The 20137-nt window shown below is 38.8% G+C and overlaps 4 pseudogenes across 4 annotated transcripts; all 4 read left to right on the top strand.

Annotated features, from left to right (window-relative positions):
* The first annotated feature begins 190 nt into the window (after positions 1–190).
* Positions 191–4651, top strand: LOC147942032 (uncharacterized; annotated as a pseudogene). Its single transcript, XR_015562048.1, has 22 exons — positions 191–355; positions 458–641; positions 775–1029; positions 1212–1336; positions 1452–1496; positions 1579–1660; positions 1737–1805; positions 1898–2068; positions 2164–2229; positions 2358–2426; positions 2505–2600; positions 2706–2773; positions 2872–3102; positions 3246–3355; positions 3452–3546; positions 3639–3683; positions 3810–3928; positions 4023–4071; positions 4163–4227; positions 4316–4416; positions 4468–4519; positions 4628–4651. The product of XR_015562048.1 is annotated as an uncharacterized LOC147942032 (transcript).
* Positions 4652–6298: 1647 nt separating this feature from the next.
* LOC104703325 (putative protein phosphatase 2C 18) lies at positions 6299–8836 on the top strand (annotated as a pseudogene). Its single transcript, XR_015560857.1, has 5 exons — positions 6299–6676; positions 7129–7538; positions 7613–7730; positions 7816–8040; positions 8135–8836. The product of XR_015560857.1 is annotated as a putative protein phosphatase 2C 18 (transcript).
* A 587-nt stretch (positions 8837–9423) lies between these two features.
* Positions 9424–14173, top strand: LOC147942031 (leucine-rich repeat receptor protein kinase HPCA1-like; annotated as a pseudogene). The gene is made up of 19 exons (XR_015562902.1): positions 9424–9579; positions 9665–9792; positions 9902–9972; positions 10072–10146; positions 10227–10298; positions 10404–10565; positions 10648–10722; positions 10804–10875; positions 10963–11034; positions 11129–11197; positions 11279–11353; positions 11438–11509; positions 11591–11725; positions 11808–12282; positions 12369–12521; positions 12660–12799; positions 12876–13095; positions 13178–13412; positions 13501–14173. The product of XR_015562902.1 is annotated as a leucine-rich repeat receptor protein kinase HPCA1-like (transcript).
* Positions 14174–16152: 1979 nt separating this feature from the next.
* On the top strand, positions 16153–20135 carry LOC147942030 (sodium/hydrogen exchanger 6-like; annotated as a pseudogene). The gene is made up of 21 exons (XR_015562047.1): positions 16153–16527; positions 16634–16685; positions 16859–16917; positions 17059–17083; positions 17199–17284; positions 17385–17496; positions 17574–17635; positions 17743–17762; positions 17847–17941; positions 18211–18239; positions 18328–18359; positions 18458–18505; positions 18609–18669; positions 18752–18849; positions 18952–19027; positions 19126–19145; positions 19284–19381; positions 19466–19575; positions 19710–19793; positions 19896–19996; positions 20102–20135. The product of XR_015562047.1 is annotated as a sodium/hydrogen exchanger 6-like (transcript).
* The last annotated feature ends 2 nt before the right edge of the window (positions 20136–20137 follow it).

Genomic DNA, 20137 nt, shown 5'->3' with positions numbered 1-20137 from the left:
GTTCACAAAACCAATTGAATAAGATCATTCATCATCATCATCAGTCAATATCTTCATCAGCACGATATCTATCTCTTTCCTTTTCTCGCACTCTTGTCATTAATTTTGTTTCCTTATTATTTTACATGGATGTCGTAATTTTCCCGGTACGATTACTCTACTACTTTTTCTGATTCCATCGTTACGGGAGGAGTTAATTGCTGGCTTTTGTTGACGAGAGAGAGAGAGAGAGATTAGGTTTTTTTTTTCTTTTCCGAATCTCTAATTTGTTTCCTTTTTTTTTGTTTCTGAATTTATTCTGCAGATTCACTCGACTGGAGCCAGCTGTCTTTATGTTTTCGTCTCTCAATTCCAGGTTAACCTTTGATTCTACCCTAAAAAAAAAATTATAAGTTTGATTCCAAAAGCGTTTTCTCCTCCACTCCCCTGTTTTATTATATTGCGAATTGGTTTTTAGTGAAACCAAGGAAGGATCTACACCAATGGAGAAGAAGAAGTATCCGATTGGGCCTGAGCATTACACCCTCTACGAGGTGATCGGTCAAGGTGTTAGTGCTCTAGTGCATCGTGCTTTGTGCATCCCCTTCAATGAAGTCGTTGCTATTAAGATTCTTGACTTTGAACGCGATAACTGCGATCTGGTGATTCTCTCCTCTTGCCTCTCTCTCTCTCTCTCTCTCTCTCTCTCTCAATGATTTGATTTACTTTGTTCTTCTTGCATTCGCTATATAAGCTCTGATTACTTTTTTTTTTGGTTTTGTTTGATGGATGCAGAATAATATTTCTCGTGAAGCGCAGACGATGATGCTTGTTGATCATCCCAATGTGTTGAAATCACATTGCTCCTTTGTTAGTGATCACAATTTGTGGGTCATCATGCCTTACATGGCTGGTGGTTCTTGTCTTCACATACTAAAAGCTGCATACCCTGATGGTTTTGAGGAGACTATTATAGCCACTATACTGCGTGAAGCTTTGAAAGGATTAGACTATCTCCATCAGCATGGCCACATTCATCGCGATGTCAAAGTCAGTCATTCTATCTTTCTGGATTTCATCACTTCATGTTACATTCTGAATCTTGTGGTTCTGAATACTGGTTTTTTATAATCAGTGACTCTGAACTTTGTATTTTGGTAAGCGATAGTGTTGGGACCATCTATGAATATCCTTCCCTTCGTTGTGATTCTATTTTCATGTTTTCATCTCAGGCTGGTAATATTTTGCTTGGTGCTCGAGGTGCTGTCAAGTTGGGAGACTTTGGTGTATCTGCCTGTCTCTTTGATTCTGGTGATAGGCAACGGACAAGGAACACATTCGTTGGAACACCTTGCTGGTAAGTACCTACTACTGCATGCCCCATCAACACTTTTCTTGTGTGTGGATGACTTCAACACTTGTCTGGATGTAGTTCTAATGTGCATGACCTACTGTTTCTTATTTTTTCACAGGATGGCACCTGAAGTCATGGAGCAGCTACATGGTTATGACTTCAAGTTAGTTTAGCCTCATATTCAAAGTTTTATCATCCTATTTGCTCATACAGCGTTTCTTATGTGGAGCATCTATTTTATTTAGGGCTGATATATGGTCGTTTGGTATAACTGGGCTAGAGCTTGCACATGGTCACGCTCCTTTCTCTAAATATCCACCCATGAAGGTTCGTACGTAGCCTGTGATATCTGGATTTCAGCTCCAAAATCTTTGCATCAATCTAAGACAGATATGTTTTTCAGGTTCTGCTTATGACGTTGCAAAATGCACCACCAGGGCTGGATTATGAAAGAGATAGGAAGTTTTCAAGGGTATACTCTTGGTGTCAAAACTACACATTCTAGTCTGAATGTTTAAAGCTTATGCTTATCTCAATTCTGCTTATTTTCCTGGTATTTTTCAGTCTTTCAAGCAGATGATCGCCAGTTGTCTAGTTAAAGACCCTTCCAAACGCCCATCTGCAAAAAAGTTGTTAAAACATTCCTTTTTCAAGCAAGCAAGATCAAGCGATTACATTGCACGAAAACTTCTGGATGGGTTACCAGATCTTGTTAATCGTGTTCAGGCAATAAAGGTTGGATATGTAGATCTAAGTAGATAGCCAGTAGCTATAGTGCTCAGTCAACATCTTATGACGGGAACTGATGGGAATATGCTTTCTTCATGCAGAAAAAGGAAGAAGATATGCTTGCACAAGAGAAAATGGCAGATGGAGAGAAGGAAGAACTGTCGCAGGTTTGTGTTTCCAGTTTCCAATTTTGGCTTTATTTATCTCTGTTAGAATCCTTTTAACTTTTGGTTTCTAGTTCCAAATTTTCTGCAAAGTATTTTAGCCTTTGACCTCTTGTCGTAGTAACATGCAGAATGAATATAAGAGAGGTATCAGCGGGTGGAATTTCAATCTCGATGATATGAAAGCCCAGGCTTCATTGGTATCTCCTCTAACCCATAAAAGTAGCCAACTGTAAAGCTCACTGTACTTCATATTATGATGTTCTTATTTCCATCAGATCCAGGACATAGACTGTAGCTTATCAGACAGTTTATCGGGAAGTGCCACTTCGTTGCAGGCTCTAGATTCACAGGATACCCACTCGGAGATTCAGGTGTCCTCTTGTTAAAATCTTTCTCGAGTTCATAAATGTTTCCCTGTTTTCATCTTCTTTTGTTACTTGGTTGAGGTTTAAAGTTCTTTATAACCATCTCTGCAGGAGGAAAATGGTCAAATAACAAATAAGTATCTCCAACCCCTAATTCACCGAACACTAAGTATCGCAAGGTTTATCAGCTACTTTTCGCTCTGTAGTCTCTATTTATCTACCTATCTGTAACGATTAGAGATGAGTAAACTGAACAAATAATATTTTGGTTGGTCAGGGATAAATCTGATGATGATTCCAGTCTTGCCAGCCCCAGTTATGATAGTTACGTCTATTCCTCACCTAGTCATGAAGATCTATCTCAAAACAATACAACTGCTGGTAGTACGCATGCAGTCAATGGGAAATCAATGGATTCCTCATCAATCCAAACCAATCAACCAACAGAGATTCTAGCAGGGAGCTCGGTTTTGGCAGATAGAAACGGTGCTCCCCATAAAGGAGAGAGGTTAGTCCTTTAACATGTACTGCTATTGTAAGAGCTTTTCTTGGTTCAGTTTGCCAGTCTTATTGACTTGAAAGCTCATATCAACTGAGTATACATATATTCTCTATGCGACATTAAATTTAAAGCAATCTGTGAATTCCCAGTGATAAAACTCACGAGCATCTTCAAAATGGTTCAACCTGCAATGGGACACATGCTACAGTGGGAGGAGATGAAGTACCAACAGAGCTGGCTGTTAGACCACCCAAAGCAGGTAAGCATTTACAGAATTTATTTGTACTTGAAATCCTATCTAAACATCCCTATGGATCAAGGTTTTTCTAATTAAATAAATACATCTTGGTATCAGCAAGCCTAGATGAGACTGACGACAAATCAAAGCCGCCAGTTGTGCAGCAAAGAGGGCGTTTCAAAGTAACTTCTGAAAATCTGGACATCGAGAAGGTAACTACCTTTTGGTTTTGAGAGGAAACAATTGTGCTTTCTTGTTTCAGTCACCTTCTTAAGGTTTTCTATGTTAACTTTATCTTCATCAGGTGGTGGTTCCCTCTCCAATCCTGCAAAAGAGTCACAGTATGCAGGTTTGTAATTATTTCGAGGTCAGCCTGATCAGCGGCAGACAAACAGTCAAATGTCTATCATCCTCAACTATTCATCTCAAGAATTTTTAATGAAAACAAATAACGTTTTTACTTGTGCTTATTTAGGTGCTCTGCCAACATGCCTCTGCTTCTCTACCTCCCTCTGATGTCGCATTACCAAATTTAACCAGCTCATACGTTTACCGCTGGTTTATCCAGTTCTGCAAACTAATATTTTGGAAAGGGTATGCCTTTTGCTGTTTAGACTTTAATCAATTTATTTAATATCATTTTAACGATAAGAAAGTTCATTACGTGATTGAAAACATCCAAAAACAGGATAATATTCTGCATATGATGAAAGTACTCACCAACAGAGAGTTGACAGGTACTTTCACTCTTCTTCTGTCTCCATTCGCCCTTCTGATTAAATTTTTCCTTGCCACGGGATTTGAATCTCCTTTATTTCTCTGATGCAGACGGACGTGCAGTTGAACAAGGAAACGTGCAACAGCCTACTGTACCTCCTACTGAGAAATCCTTGGTATGCAAATGTTTGCAGGAGAAATGTATTGAATCACATTCCTTCAAAGATTGGTACTTAACGAAACTGTTCTTCTGTTGAATCACAGCTTGAAGCAGCTCACGAAAGAGAGAAAGAACTGCTCCACGAAATAACTGACCTGCAATGGAGGGTAACTATCGAAAGCATCCCCATGTGTAGCTCTCTCAGGTTTTTAGATTGAACCCAACATTCCTTCTTCTTTTTCTTTTGTGTTCATAGGCTCATATGTGCAGAAGAAGAGCTTCAGAAATACAAAACCGAACACGCCCAAGTAAGCTTTATTTAGTAGCTTCACACAACATTATTTTCTTCTGTCTTTTTCATTGAACTATATATATGACCCACCCAACTCATACTAACCTGTTCTCGAACTCTCCAGTTTAATGTCCTAAATGAAACCTGAGAAGATGTGTGGCCAAGTATAAGAAGTGTGATTCATCATCAAGAATAAGTATTTTAATAAGATAATACATCTAATGAAGGTAAGATTTGCTTTCAGGTGTTTTTGTAATTTGATTCATAAAATACATCGTTCCCTACTATGACTTTTCTGTTGAAGTTTTTTAGTCTTTTAGGTTTGTTTAAGGAATTATGTAGCATGGAAGCTATTTTTATAACCATGGTTACGTAATGATTTGTGTAATATTGATACAAAACGGGTTATTATTGAGAAACATTCTCTTAAGATGGTGATTAAAACTTAGGAGGTATTTGATAAATTAATGTATTATGTTGGATGCGTGTGAATGAATGCATCTCTCACCAACTCAGTGGGACAACTAAGACTTGTCGTCGTGTCGCATTGGCAACACACAATCCGTGAATTCTCCTTATAGTCATAACTGTTTCTCTTAATGCTACATATGTATGCATATATCTATACACATTATGTCTGTATTCTAGATTATATACATACTTTATACTATGAAGGTTTGTTCAAAAAAAAAAAAAAAAACTCTGTGAAGAATGTGATTAACTTAGTTTGTTCATCATGTATAAACTGAAATTACTATACAATTCATACTAAAATTAGATTTGTTTTTTTAAATATTTAAAATAGTTAAAAAATTTCAATAGCCCAAAAGGAAACCAATCGTGAACGCATATTAAACACCTTTAGTGTAGTATAATTGAACTAGATATTATCAACATTTGTTTGATTTTAAAATGTGGCAAAGGTTAACACAAGTGGGTACTTCAATTATCAAATTTTTGAACGAAAGACAAATCAGAGTTAATTATTTTTTTCCGAACTTGGCTGGCTTTCAGTATTTAGTTTTTTAATATAAAGCAGAAGGGACCCTGTGACTGATAAAATTGTTTAACACTTAACTAACACATTAATTAACAATCAAATTCGAACCAGACGACAAATTACTTTCCAGCTTATGACACGTGGCAACGCATAATTGGGTTAATGGAGGGTACGATGCAGCCAAGAACCAAAAAATTTCCCACAATTATTATTCAGAAAAGAAGAAAAATACAAAAAAAAAAAAAAAAGATCTCACGTGCGGAACCAAACTGTTGTGACCTTTGTCTGATGACATTCGTCTCTCTCCTTCTCTCAATTACTTACTTCTTTGCATTAACAAAATTTTTAACTTTTTTAGAAATCTCTCTATAAGCAGAAGTGGAGTAAGTAAACGTTGGGCCTTTGTGGGTCTCTCTCTGCAACGTCGCTGTTTTCAAATAATCCTAAATCAATTAAATTCACAAGAATCTGATTTTGAACTGATGATTGTGTGATGGTTCTGTTTTCTCTCTCTCCCTCTCTCTTTTCCTTTTAGTTCTTGCAAATTGGAAAAAGTAAGAGTCTTTTTACCCGAGAAACTAGCAGTTTTCCGAGAAAATGATTTGAAAAACCAGGTCCCTAAAGCTAAAGCTAAAAAAACGTATACTACTCGTACTAGCAAAAGCTAAAGTAGTTTGTAGATGCCAAGTTTCGATTTTTGAGCCTTTTAAGCTTTTTTTTTTTACTTGATTTCGTTTTTCTCGTTTGGCTCCTCCTCCTCCTCCTTTTTTCGCCGAGCAATTTAATCCGTTTTCCCCGAGGAACTGTTTCGTAAATGTTTGCCGACACAAGAAAAATCTTAGATTTCTTCAATCGGCCATTTCTACAATTTTTTTTTTTTTTTAAAGCTTCGAGCTTTTCCTCCGGATCATTTTCGAAATGGGTCTGTGTTATTCAGTAGATCGAACCACTGGGAAGAACCAGGAGAAACCAGCAACCACCGCCTCTGCGACGGAGACGGCTGATGAGAGGTTAGGATCCGGACGGTGGCGGCGGCCGAGAGATTTAATGGGCGGCGGCGAAATCGAACAGGTTTTGGGTCGCTTTGTTTCCAATGGTTCTAGTAAGGTTGCATGTCTTTACACTCAGCAAGGCAAGAAAGGGACTAACCAAGACGCCATGCTTGTCTTTGAGGTTCGTTTCTTTATATCTTTCTAAATATTGATCTTTTCACTCTGTTTTTTGCAACCCATTTGGATTTGATCATACTCCAGAACAAGTTAGGGTATTTGTGTTCCTCATTCGATTTAGTGTTGTTCAAATGTATGGGGGAAAGGCCACTTGGATGATCCGGAACATGATTGCATTATTCTTTTGTTGCTAAGTGCTTAGGAAGAGAGAGAGAAACTTGGAATGATGCATGACTATAACAATTTTCTGGGGACCATTTACAAAGCTTAGAACTTTGAAGATTTGAGATGGCTGTGTTTGTTTGTTCTTGTGTTGTCTTGAGTCTTTGACCTGTTTCTACAGGGACCACTAGTTTGCTGGACTCTTCCTTCCTTAGATTCTTCTATTTCTTTCAGTGTTGCGTTGACATCTGAAGACAAATTTCTAACTTTTGTGAAAACTACTTCAAATTCCAGAACTTTTGCTCGAGAGATGATACAGTGTTTTGTGGTGTGTTCGATGGACATGGACCATTTGGTCATATGGTTGCCAAGAAAGTCCGAGATACATTGCCCTTCACACTCTCAACTCAATTGAAAATGACCTTGAATACGGAACAAAGCGGGTTAGTGATGAAGGAGAATGATTTGCAAACCAAAGTACAGAGGAAGAAGAAGAAGTGCAGAAATCTGAGTCCGTTACTACTATGGATGAGCAATGGTGTGAGCTAAATCCAAATGAGAACAATGATGAACTTCCCGAAATGTATCTGCCTCTTAAACATGCGTTGCTTAAGTCTTGTCAGCAGATAGATAAAGAGCTTAAAATGCATCCAACTATTGATTGCTTCTGCAGCGGAACAACTTCAGTCACTTTGATCAAGCAGGTTCTCAGCTTTGAATCTGCTTGCAACCAAAGACGATTCAACGATTGCACATTAACTTCTGTGATTTCTTTTAGGGTGAGCATTTGGTGGTTGGAAATATTGGTGACTCGAGAGCCGTTCTTGCCACAAGAGATGAAGACAATGCTTTGCTCGATGTACAGTTAACCGTAGACTTAAAACCGGATCTGCCAGGTACTTTTATCACAAATCTTGATCTTAAAACTGCCTGAGAAGCCAGAGGCAAATTTCTCAACTTTCTCTTTCGATGTACTTTCAGGTGAATCAGCGGAGAATCCATAAATGTAAAGGAAGAGTCTTTGCATTGCAAGACGAGCCTGAGGTAGCTCGTGTATGGTTACCAAACAGTGATTCACCTGGTTTAGCAATGGCTCGAGCTTTTGGAGACTTTTGTCTCAAAGACTACGGATTAATCTCTGTTCCAGACATCAACTACCGCCGCCTAAATGAACAAGACCAATTCATTATTCTTGCTAGCGATGGGGTAAATTAAATCTTCAGTTACTTGCCACTAAATTGCAAACTTTTTCCAAATCTTTAAGAGCTGACAAATGTTGTGTTGCTAAATTGTATTAAAGGTATGGGATGTGTTGTCAAACAAAGAAGCTGTTGATATAGTTGCTTCAGCTCCTAGTCGAAGCACAGCGGCTCGAGCTTTAGTGGACACAGCGGTTCGATCATGGAGAATCAAGTACCCAACTTCCAAAAACGATGATTGTACTGTAGTCTGCCTCTTTCTACAAGATTCATCAGTAGCCGTGGAAGTTTCAAGCAATGTAATGAAGCATTCACACAAAGAAGAGCCCATAAGGAGTGTTAGTAACAGTATAAGCAATGAGGATGACGAGATTGTCCCCGTTAAAGAAGACAAAACCCCTGCGAGTTTCGGGGTTGAGTCGAAGATGATGACAATGACACTTGCGGAGTGTATTTCGGTGGCACAGGATGATGAGGAATGGTCTGCTTTGGAAGGGTTGACGAGGGTGAATAGTCTCTTGAGCATTCCAAGGTTCTTCTCTGGTGAGCTTAGATCAACTAGTTGGAGAAAATGGTTGTGACTTTTTTGACTTGTGGATTCTATGTTAAGGCCGACAAAAACACTTCATATCACGATGTTCTTTTGTTTCATATCCAACTTTTTTTCTTCTTTTCATGGAAGTTCTTTGCAAATATATAATGTTCTTTTGTTTCAATACATTTCATACATGTGAGATTGTACATGTTAGTAAGACACTAGACAGAGAATCATTCACTAATAGACAACTTTTTTTTTTGAATTATTAACTTTTTTTGGGTTGACGAATTGGATCTATTATTGGATACTCTTTGTCTGTATATTTAACTAAAGTTTGTATTACATGTAGACAAAATGTGTAGTTTCTTGAAAAGTGGAAGAAGTGGCTTTTACGTTTAAAGCATTTAATTAGTTTATGGAGATGGTTGGATTATTGGGCACTGGCGAGACCCCACTTTTTTATGGTAGGTTCCACTATCTTCTGCTTCTCTGTCTTGTGATTCTCAGGCTCAGCATAATGATCAACGAAGGTTGCTTTGATTGGAAAACAGAGCTTAACGGTAACCTAAGTTTACATATTAATTTTGTAGTGCCTATTTGAAATTATTTTGTACTTATATATAGAAATGTAACACTCAAGTGTTTTAATAACTAAAATGTTTTGTAAAAGAGACACATGAACCGTTAAATTGACTTCGAAGAGAAGGCAAATTGAGTGAAACCTACTTTTCTTGGTGCCACTCGTGTTCCTATTGGCACACTTCCCACTTACATTTTTTTCTCAATGAGACATTGATGAATCTTGTCTCATAAGGAAGCTACTTTAATCTGTTTGTTCTTTCTCCAAGATTTTCACTTAAATATCAAACTTCAAGAACTCATGTCTCTTGAGGAACAATATGGTGGCTTCCAACACCATAACCGCTACGTCGCGGTTGCTATTGATCTGTTTTGCTTACTCGTTCACTTTCTTCTCAATGACTTCCTCAGTCACTGACCCTCGTGATGGTATGTGATGAATTTTCCATTTCCCTTGCGTTGAATCCGTTCGTGGAAATGATTGTGACTTACTCGGTTTGTTGTTTTCTATTAGCGGCCTCGCTGCGTTCTTTGATGGATCAATGGGACAACACACCGCCTAGTTGGGGAGGTTCTGAGGATCCTTGTGGAACTCCTTGGGAAGGTGTCTCCTGCAACAACTCCAGAATCACTGCATTGTGAGTGTTCCTTAATCACTCAGTCATTCGTACCTATGTATGTGTGAAAAAGAAGAAATATTAGAGCAGTTTTCTTAGTTATTTTGTTAACAAGCATAGTCTTTAATGTGCAGGGTTTGTCAACAATGGGTCTCAAAGGAAGGCTTAGTGGGGACATTGGAGAACTAGCTGAACTAAGATCCTTGTCAGTCTCTTTTGATGAATCATCGACAATTACAACAGAGGAACGTCTCATTTTACTTTTTTTTTTCTGACCTGACCTGGCGACTTTGTGTTGTTTCAGGGACCTTTCGTTTAATCCTGGTCTCACGGGTTCACTTACTTCTCGGTTAGGAGACCTGCAAAAGCTTAACATCCTGTAAACATCTTTTCTGCGCAAACATCCTTAAAGTGATCTCTTTGTTCTTGTTCTAACAGTTGTATTGTTTTTTTTTGTAGTATCCTTGCTGGCTGTGGCTTCACTGGTAGCATCCCAAATGAGATTGGCTACCTCAAAGATCTATCTTTCTTGTAAGAAAGACGCAATTTTGCCGTGTTAAGTCTTCTACTTTACCTTAAAACCAACATATGTTTGATGAGACTACTTGCCACTTGGTTTCCACCATGTTTTCTCAGGGCCTTGAACTCAAATAACTTCACGGGTAAAATTCCAGCATCTCTTGGAAACCTCACCAAGGTTTATTGGTTGGATCTTGCGGGTAATCAGTTGACAGGACCCATTCCAATTTCATCAGGCTCTAGTCCTGGTCTTGATCTTCTTTTAAAAGCCAAACACTTGTGAGTACTTTTATTTTCTCTGCAGACATCTTCTTTAGCTTCAAGTATCTCTCATCTGATGCAAATGTTATTGAAACTGCAGTCATTTCAACAAGAATCAGCTCTCAGGCACAATTCCACCAAAACTTTTCAGCTCTGAGATGATACTGATCCATGTGTATGTCAAGTACTCTATAATCATATTAAACTTCTGCCAAGATTAAGGCTACTCATCTCAACAGATATGTTCAAATGTCAGATTATTCGATGGAAACCAATTCACAGGGAGCATACCTTCCACTTTAGGACTCGTTCAGACACTAGAGGTTCTGTGAGTAACACACCATCTCTTTGTCCTTCGTTTCATGTTTCTTCCCTATCTTCAAAAGATTTAACGTCTCTCTTGGATTTGCAACAGTCGGCTTGACAGAAACACTCTGACCGGAAAAGTTCCAGAGAATCTCAGTAATCTCACAAATATCATTGAACTGTAAGTGTAACCAGAGTTGTAACTTATCCAGATCGATCATCTTTAGTAGGCATCAGTAACGAATGTATACATCTTTGTTTCTGTCTCTCATCAGGAACTTAGCTCACAACAAGCTTGTAGGATCTTTGCCAGATTTGTCAGATATGAAGTCAATGAACTACGTGTAAATTTCTCAGCAACATAGAATGTCTTTGTCTACATTTATGTGTATGTGTGTTCTGATTAAATGTGATGTCTGCTACAGAGATCTCAGCAATAACTCATTTGATCCATCAGAGTCTCCTCTATGGTTCTCAACCTTACTTTCACTGACTACACTGTAAGTGCAACTCTGATACAGTTTACAAACCAGAAAACAAGCATATGGAGCTCTCACAATCTGTTACTATTTTCTTGGATTTAGTGTGATGGAATATGGATCTCTTCAAGGACCATTGCCCAATAAACTCTTTCGGTTTCCACAGCTTCAACAAGTGTAAGTTTCAGCATTTGCTCTTTACTGAAGTTTGATAACTGCTTTATAAAATCATCAACTTACTGATTTGGATTTGCACAGGAAACTGAAAAAGAACGCATTCAATGGAACACTGAGCTTGGGAGACACAGTAGGTCCACAACTCCAACTTGTTGATCTGCAAGACAATGACATTTCTTCTGTAACACTTAGCTCTGGATATACCAATACATTAATGTAAATAGATTCGTTCCTCCTATATTTACTTCAGTTCAAACTGTCTATATCAACCTATTAAAGAAGATCTCTCCTGTTGCAGACTCGTAGGAAACCCTGTATGCACAACAGCTCTCTCAAACACAAACTACTGCCAGATTCAGCAGCAACAAGACAAACGAATATACTCGACCAGTCTTGCTAACTGTGGAGAAAATCTTGTCCATCAGACCAAAAGATTAGCCCTCAGAGCTGTGAATGCGCCTACCCTTATGAAGGCACACTATACTTCCGAGGGCCTATGTTCAGAGACCTGTCCAATGTGAACACATACCATTCACTGGAGATGAGCTTGTGGGTGAAACTAGGACTTACTCCAGGCTCGGTCTCTCTACAAAACCCTTTCTTCAACAATGATGATTATCTTCAGATACAGTTGGCCCTTTTCCCACCTATGGGCAAGTATTTTAACAGAACTGAAGTTCAGAGAATTGGATTTGACTTGAGTAACCAAACATACAAACCTCCTCCCTTGTTTGGACCTTACTACTTCATTGCATCTCCCTACACTTTCCCAGGTAGCATGTACATAAAAAGCTTATAATACACCTGTTTTTAAAGTTCAGACACTGGACTCTAACAATATAATAAATATTTTTTGCAGCTGAAGGTAACGGACATTCCTTGAGCTCTCGGATGGTCATTGGGATAATAACTGGTTGCAGCGCTTTGGTCCTGTGCCTTGTTGCGCTAGGAATATACGCAATGTGGCAGAAGAGACGTGCAGAGGAAGCTATCGGTTTGAGTAGACCATTTGGTAAGTCCAAAGTGTTGTAAAAACACTACCATTTTAGATTAGTCCCCTGCAGAATCTCTGAGGTCCACCTGCAAAAATATTTCTGTAAAGTAGAAGATTGAACTATTAGGTTTTACAATGGTCTTTTGATTCTCTCAGTTTCATGGGCATCGAGTGGAAAAGACAGCGGTGGTGCACCGCAGCTGAAAGGGGCTCGATGGTTCTCTTACGAAGAAATCAAGAAGATCACGAACAATTTCTCTGTGAGCAGTGAGCTGGGTTATGGAGGTTATGGAAAGGTAGGTTTTTGAAAGATCGATGCTTGAAACTAGGGCTCACTTTCAGGGTTTGACGTTCCTCTGTTTCTCTCTGTAGGTGTATAAAGGAATGCTTCAAGATGGGCAGATGTTGGCGATCAAAAGAGCACAACAAGGATCCACACAAGGAGGTCTCGAATTCAAAACAGAGATTGAGTTGCTTTCTCGAGTTCATCACAAGAACCTGGTTGGGCTTGTCGGCTTTTGCTTCGAACAAGGCGAGCAGATTCTGGTCTACGAGTACATGTCCAACGGATCACTAAAAGATAGCTTAACAGGTACTGCAAAATTAATTTGGTCTTTTAGCTGATTAAGTAAATCACAAAGACAAAACTTGACCTCTACGCACATTGTTGTTAGGGCGATCCGGTATTGTGCTGGATTGGAAAGAAGGCTGAGAGTGGCTCTAGGATCAGCAAGAGGACTAGCATACCTCCACGAATTGGCAGATCCTCCGATCATCCACAGGGACGTGAAGTCAACTAACATTCTTTTGGATGAGAATCTCACGGCCAAGGTTGCCGATTTTGGCTTGTCCAAGCTGGTTTCAGACTGCACCAAAGGCCATGTTTCAACACAAGTCAAAGGCACATTGGTGAGTTTTATGATCAATTCATCTCTGACTTAAATTAGGGAACCTTGTTTGGTTTCTGATGGAATTGAATTGAAACGTTCAATGGCAGGGATATTTGGATCCAGAATACTACACAACGCAGAAACTTACAGAGAAGAGTGATGTGTATAGCTTCGGTGTCGTAATGATGGAGCTGATCACGGCGAAACAGCCGATAGAGAAAGGCAAGTACATTGTTCGAGAGATCAAGCTTGTAATGAACAAGAGCGACAATGAATACTACGGACTAAGAGATAAGATGGATAGGTCGTTGAGAGACGCCGGAGCTCTGCCAGAACTGGGGAGGTATATGGAACTAGCCCTGAAATGCGTTGATGAGACGGCTTCTGAGAGGCCAACGATGAGTGAAGTGGTTAAAGAGATTGAGATAATCATCCAGAATAGTGGGACGACGAGTAGTAGCTCCTCTGCATCTGCGTCGTCTTCAGCTACAGAATTTGGTGTCGTGAAGGGCGGAGAGAAGCTTTTGTATGGTGGTAGTTTGAGGAAGAAAGAAGCACAAGACGGAGAGTTTGATTATAGCGGTGGCTACTCTGTTCCGACCAAGATAGAGCCCAAGTAAAAAAAAATAACTATAATTCTGATTATGAACATGCTCTTATCATGGTTTCTTGCTTCTGAGATTTGATTATACATAATATTTTTGTCATCGTTATGTCGGTGTTACTTTATAACGCATGACGGCATGAATGAAAGTGGAAAAGTCAAATATTAATGGAAAACTTGTTGACCTGGAGAAAGAACACTGAGTAAGCCTAGGCCCAATATTGTATTCGATTATTGGGCTTCTATAAATGGCTCATTTTGAGACTGATTAGGCTTTCTTTTTAGAGAGAAAGAAAGAAAGTAGCGTGTGTGTTGAGATTGAGATTCTCTCTATCACAGTCACAGTCACAGTCACAAGAAATGGCTTCGAAAAAAAGTAAAATAGCTTCGTCATCTTCGTCGTCGAGCAACTGGGCGGAGCTTCCGCCGGAGTTAATTTCTTCGATTTTAATCCGATTGAGCACGGTTGATTCTACTGAAAGCTCAGATTGTGTGCAGATCGTGGCGACGCGTCTCTAAAGACCCATCGATGTGGCGGATAATCGAATTGGAAGACGTAGCCTCTGAAGATATGTGTCGTCGCGCCATTGATCTCAGCGATGGTGGTTTGGTCGAGATCTTTATTGATGTTAAGAACTTGGGTGAAGCTATCCTCGCAATACATGGCCGAGAGGTTTCTTCTTCGATCTCTCTCTCTATCTCTCTCTCTCTCTATATATATATATGTATATATATACCCTTAACAGTACACTTAGCTAATTTAGAGAATTTGGGGCGTTGATTTGATTGCTATGTTGTTACTTTTCTTGGGAGGATATTTTTATTTGCCCTTACTTACTCCTCTGAGTCTGAGAGAACGAACAACCAAGGGGAACTTATCTCGTCTCTTTCCTCTTACTGATGAGTGATGAATCATTCACTGTTAAAAAATACTTACTTGAATATGTTGTACATAGGCTTGGATTGATTACAAAGTTACAAAAAAAAAATCAAATAGGTTATATAATCAGTTGTCGTCATTGGTTTTGTTTTTTGGGGTCTTCTTCTTCTTCTGCATATTGTAAACTTGGTGTTTGTGATTGTTATTTATTCCAATTTCCCTTTTCTTTCCATGTTTTGGCGTTGAATACATGATCCACCTGATCAATCCTAACTTTGTTATTATGCTTTTGTTGTCAAATCAGTATTTTGGCTCCAGTTTCTTTTATCTGCTGCTACTATTTTTCTTCTTCTCTATCTTAGAACCTATTATGGTTCTAACTTTTTTACACACTCTATTATTTTCTTTGCAGGTCAAGTCTTCTGAGAAGCCTTATACTATCAAGTCGATCATGTTTCTCTTTCTTTCCAGATGATATTTTTCGCGAAGCAGTTGTGAAACTTCCATTGCTTGAGTACCTCCATGTTCCAAGCTTCATATTTTCAAGAGAGTCTCTGAGAGTTGTAGGCAAGTCTTGTCCAAATCTGAAAACGTTGAAGCTACACCACCACTGCCCTTCCTCCCGTGATGCTGATGATTCGATAGCCATGATAATTGCAGACAGCATGCCCGGACTACGCCACCTCGAGCTTTGCGGACACCCTCTATCTAACATGGGCTTGAAAGCCATTCTTGACGGTTGTCCTCACCTGGAATGCCTAGATTTACGCGAGTGTTTTCACATTGACCTTTCAGGGAATCTGGGGAAGCGGTGTTTGGAGAGGATCAAATATTTGAGACGCCCAATGACTACCCACCAGAAACAGAAGAAGAGTCCTATCTAAATGATATTTTGTCAGATATAGGATTGCCTGATCCCCCCTATGATTGAACTATTGAAGATGGTTTCATCTTGGTTAAGGTGACTTGTTCGTGAAGTTGCTTTGTCAATCTCGTCCGATCAGCAACGCTCCACAATATCATCAGCCTAGTTAATATTGTTTCCTTGTGTGTGTAAGTGTAATGGGATCTGTTTTGTAAACATGATGAGTCACCACCACCACTGGATTCAAAACCATATATTACACTCAATTAGCCCACGTCTTTGGTAAAAATCGTGATTACTAAACAAGAAAAATCTAAACAGAGTAGTTGGGCCAAATAAAAAAATATATTAAAAGTTTTTGATACTAGTGAAAGCCCAAAACGGAAGGCCACCTGAGAAGTCAGAGCAGCAGTGGGGACGCAGATTCCTATAAATTGCGTCCTGCACAAAGGAAGAAGAACAAGTCCATCTCACAAGTTTCATTAATTCCGTTTTCGTGAATCTCTCTGTGTACAAAGACGAAGAGCAAACAAGACGAAGTGACACTGATAGAAACCCTAGGGTTTTTTTTTTGTTTGTTAAATTCCGTCGAGGCGTAATGTCGTCGGAGCTGCAGATTTCGCCGGCGATTCACGACCCGCAAGGGCAAGAAAAGCAGCAGCAAGCCGCCGGAGTCGGGATTTTGCTTCAGATCATGATGCTTGTCCTCTCTTTTGTACTCGGTCATGTCCTTCGCCGTCATAAGTTCTATTATCTACCTGAAGCTTCTGCTTCTCTTCTAATCGGTTTGTTTTCTCTCTCTCGTCTTCTTCTTCTTACTCCTTTGTATTGCGATCGCCCTTCCCGTGTTCAATCGATTGTTTTTGTTTTGATTTACTTGTGGAATTTTAGGGCTGATCGTTGGTGGTTTAGCGAACATCTCGAACACGGAGACTAGCATTAGGTTCGTCGTTCAACTAATTAATTTTTTTTTTTTTTTTTATAGTATTTTCTCAATTATTATTTATATACATATTGCTATTTTTATTGTCCTTTCTCCACTGACCTAGGAGTGTAAATTACTCACATAAGTATTTATTATTCTTGAATGCTAATCGATTTTGCGTTTTTCTCCAGGACATGGTTCAATTTCCACGATGAATTCTTCTTCTGTTTCTGCTGCCTCCCATCATATTATATCCTTTATCGAGTTTTGTATTTGCAAATGTTCTTGCCTTTAGTTTAGTTTACACTTACGTCTCTGTGTTACATAATCTTCTCAATGAGTCAATTTGGCAATAAAATATGTTGTTTTTTCTTGACGTACTTGTTTGCACTCAGTCAGGCTTCAGTCTGCAACCTGTAAGTGCAGAGACCTCTCCTGTCTTTATTGATTTTCTTGTTTAACCATCAGATATTGCATCCTTGCTTTCGTATTCTTGATGATGCTTACGTTGTTGCTGGGTTTTTTATGCAGAAACCTTTCTTTTCAAACTTTGGAGCCATTGTCACTTTTTCAGTGCTTGGAACTTTTGTAGCTTCCATGGTTACTGGATTGCTAGTGTAAGTATCTCGTTCTTGTGCAGGGCTTATGTTTGTAACATTTTTCTTGACAGAAAAAGGCACTCTTTCCATTATTCATATATTTCTTTTCTCTTTGAAGGTACCTTGGCGGTGTGATGTTTCTCATGTACAGACTTCCATTGGTCGAGTGTCTCATGTTTGGCTCTCTTATCTCGGCCACTGATCCTGTCACTGTATTGTCTATATTTCAGGTATTTTCACTGCTTATTTACAATTTTCTGAATGGTACTAGTTTTCGACCGCTTCTTACTACTGTATTTTTTGTCAGGAACTTGGTTCAGATGTAAATTTGTATGCCCTGGTGTTTGGAGAATCAGTTTAAATGATGCTGTAAGTAGTTTTTGAGAAGTGATTTCTACTTTCTGTATGTATATACTAGGATGAAAAATGGCACATTACTCATCAGGCCTTTTTCTTTCTTATGTTGCTTTTTGCAGATGGCGATATCTCTGTACAGGTTTATAAGCTAATTCAAAATAAGGTTTGAAACACTATAATTAGATGGTTAGGTATTTTAACAAGGTTATAAACTGGGACGCAGGACAATGTCCTTGGTGAGAAGTCATTCCTCTGGACAGAATTTCTTTATGGTGATAGTCAGGTTTCTCGAAACGTTTGTCGGTTCAATGTCTGCAGGTTTGCTTTAATCACCTGCCTTACTTTTTCTCCTGTCCCTATATTCATGCATGGTTGGGCTCTCTCAACTTGAAATGGCATGGTAGCGTATGAGGTTGAGAATGCTGCTAATAAAATTCGACGTTATGAGCAAGTTTAAAGGATGAAATATAACATAAAAATATCATACTGAATTTGACATTTCAAGCTTCTCAAGATTTTCTTATGTCACTATATATTCTTATATTTGTCCTTCGGGTTATTAAAAAGCCAAATGTGTGCTTCTGCAGGCGTTGGAGTTGGATTCACCTCTGCTCTCATATCCTTTTTGTGGTTCTAGATTCTTTTTGAAACATTTCACTTCATTACATACACATAGATGTTTTGTTAGCCTTAATGCAAAGCACCTATTCAAGTATGCAGGGCTGGATGTTGACAAGTGAGTGACCGTAGTCTGTGTTTGAAGATTTATTTATTTTGGGTTCTATTGGTCAGCGATGAAATATTTTATTCTGATTCGCTCGCTCCTTCTTTCAGTCTGCAGAACTTGGAATGCTGCCTCTTCGTGCTTTTTCCATATTTCTCGTATTAAAAGTCTTCTCTTCTATATTAGCTATGTGTCTCCTATATTCCACTCTCATAGAATTAGAAATTGTGCAGTTTGTTAACTTTGTTTTCTTTGTGCTAGATACATGCTTGCTGAAGGTCTCAGTCTATCTGGCATCGTATCGATTCTATTTACTGGGATTGTGAGTTGTCATTCAATTACATGAACTTATGTGTTTTCGCCAAAAGTAAAGTAGTATAACGGAAACTGCCTGTGCCTTCTAGGTCATGAAACATTATACCTACTCAAACTTGTCTGCAAATTCTCAGCGATTTGTGTCTGCGTTTTTTCATCTGATATCTTCACTGGCAGAGACTTTTGTGTATGTATTTGATTCTTATTCTCCCATGCATATTAATAGTTTGGTTTTTAGTAATGTTCGTCAGTGACGTGATCTTACAATTTGAAATGATAAAATCTGCAGGTTCATCTACATGGGTTTTGATATTGCCATGGAAAAGCATAGTTGGTCACACTTGGGATTCATCTTTTTCTCTATTGTATCCTCTTACTCAAGTTTTACTGAATCGGAATTCACTTATTTCCTTTCTATATGTTGGTCCTTAACTTTATTTTTATCTTTGGTGATGAACTTCAGTTATTTATCGTAATTGCAAGGTATGCTTTTTGTTTCACTTTGATGATCTGTATAAGACTATAAGTACATATATTCATTTCCGAATAGTTTTTTTTTTTTTTTTGCTGCTGTTTTTGGTGTCTGATAGTGTTACTCTTTGTAATATATGTCTTACTCAGGGCAGCTAATGTGTTTGGTTGTGGATATTTGGTCAATCTGGCACGGCCTGCTCATAGGAAAATACCAATGACGCATCAGAAAGCACTTTGGTACAGTGGTAAGATACTGCTCTTTTTCCCCTGAAGTAGTTATTGTTTACAATTTAATAGTAATAAATAACAAAGACATGTGGATTGCATAGGACTTCGAGGTGCTATGGCTTTTGCTCTTGCTCTGCAATCTGTTCACGATCTCCCAGAAGGACATGGTCAAACTATATTTACTGCAACTACAGCCATTGTTGTTCTGACGGTAATCCATCCTTCTTTAGGAACTACAATTTGATTTAAACTGAGCATCCCGATCAAAGGTTTCTGTTGCTGATAACTGAGCCAAAGTATTTTGCTTACCATGTGATCCTTGATGGCTACTGGAACTGATTGCAGGTGTTGCTGATTGGAGGATCCACTGGTACAATGCTTGAAGCCCTAGAGGTCGTAGGTGATAGCCATGATACATCCTTAGGTGATGTAAGTCAGCTGAACGTAAATATTATTTAAGCCATTTACGTAGAATTCATGTCCTAAAAGATGATCCCTCCTATTAGAACGCTAATCTCGGTCTCTTGTCAGGGTTTTGAGGTGGTGAACAGTCGTTATATGACTAGTTATGATGATGAAGATACACCGTCAGGAAGCGGATTCAGGACAAAACTAAGAGAGTTCCATAAGAGGTAAATGACTCATCAACTTACTCACGCCGCAACAACATTTTGTCGGCTTTCAATTCTCTATGAAAACACAAGAATCCGATTCATTTATTGTTTTGTTGTATGCAGCGCGGCATCATTCACAGAACTAGATAAGAACTATCT

The sequence above is a fragment of the Camelina sativa genome, chromosome 7, assembly GCF_030686135.1.
Source record: "Camelina sativa cultivar CO46 ecotype springtype chromosome 7, ASM3068613v1".
NCBI lineage: Eukaryota > Viridiplantae > Streptophyta > Magnoliopsida > Brassicales > Brassicaceae > Camelina > Camelina sativa.
The sequence above is the reverse complement of the archived record's forward strand: the minus strand, read 5'-3'. Positions and strand labels throughout refer to the sequence as shown.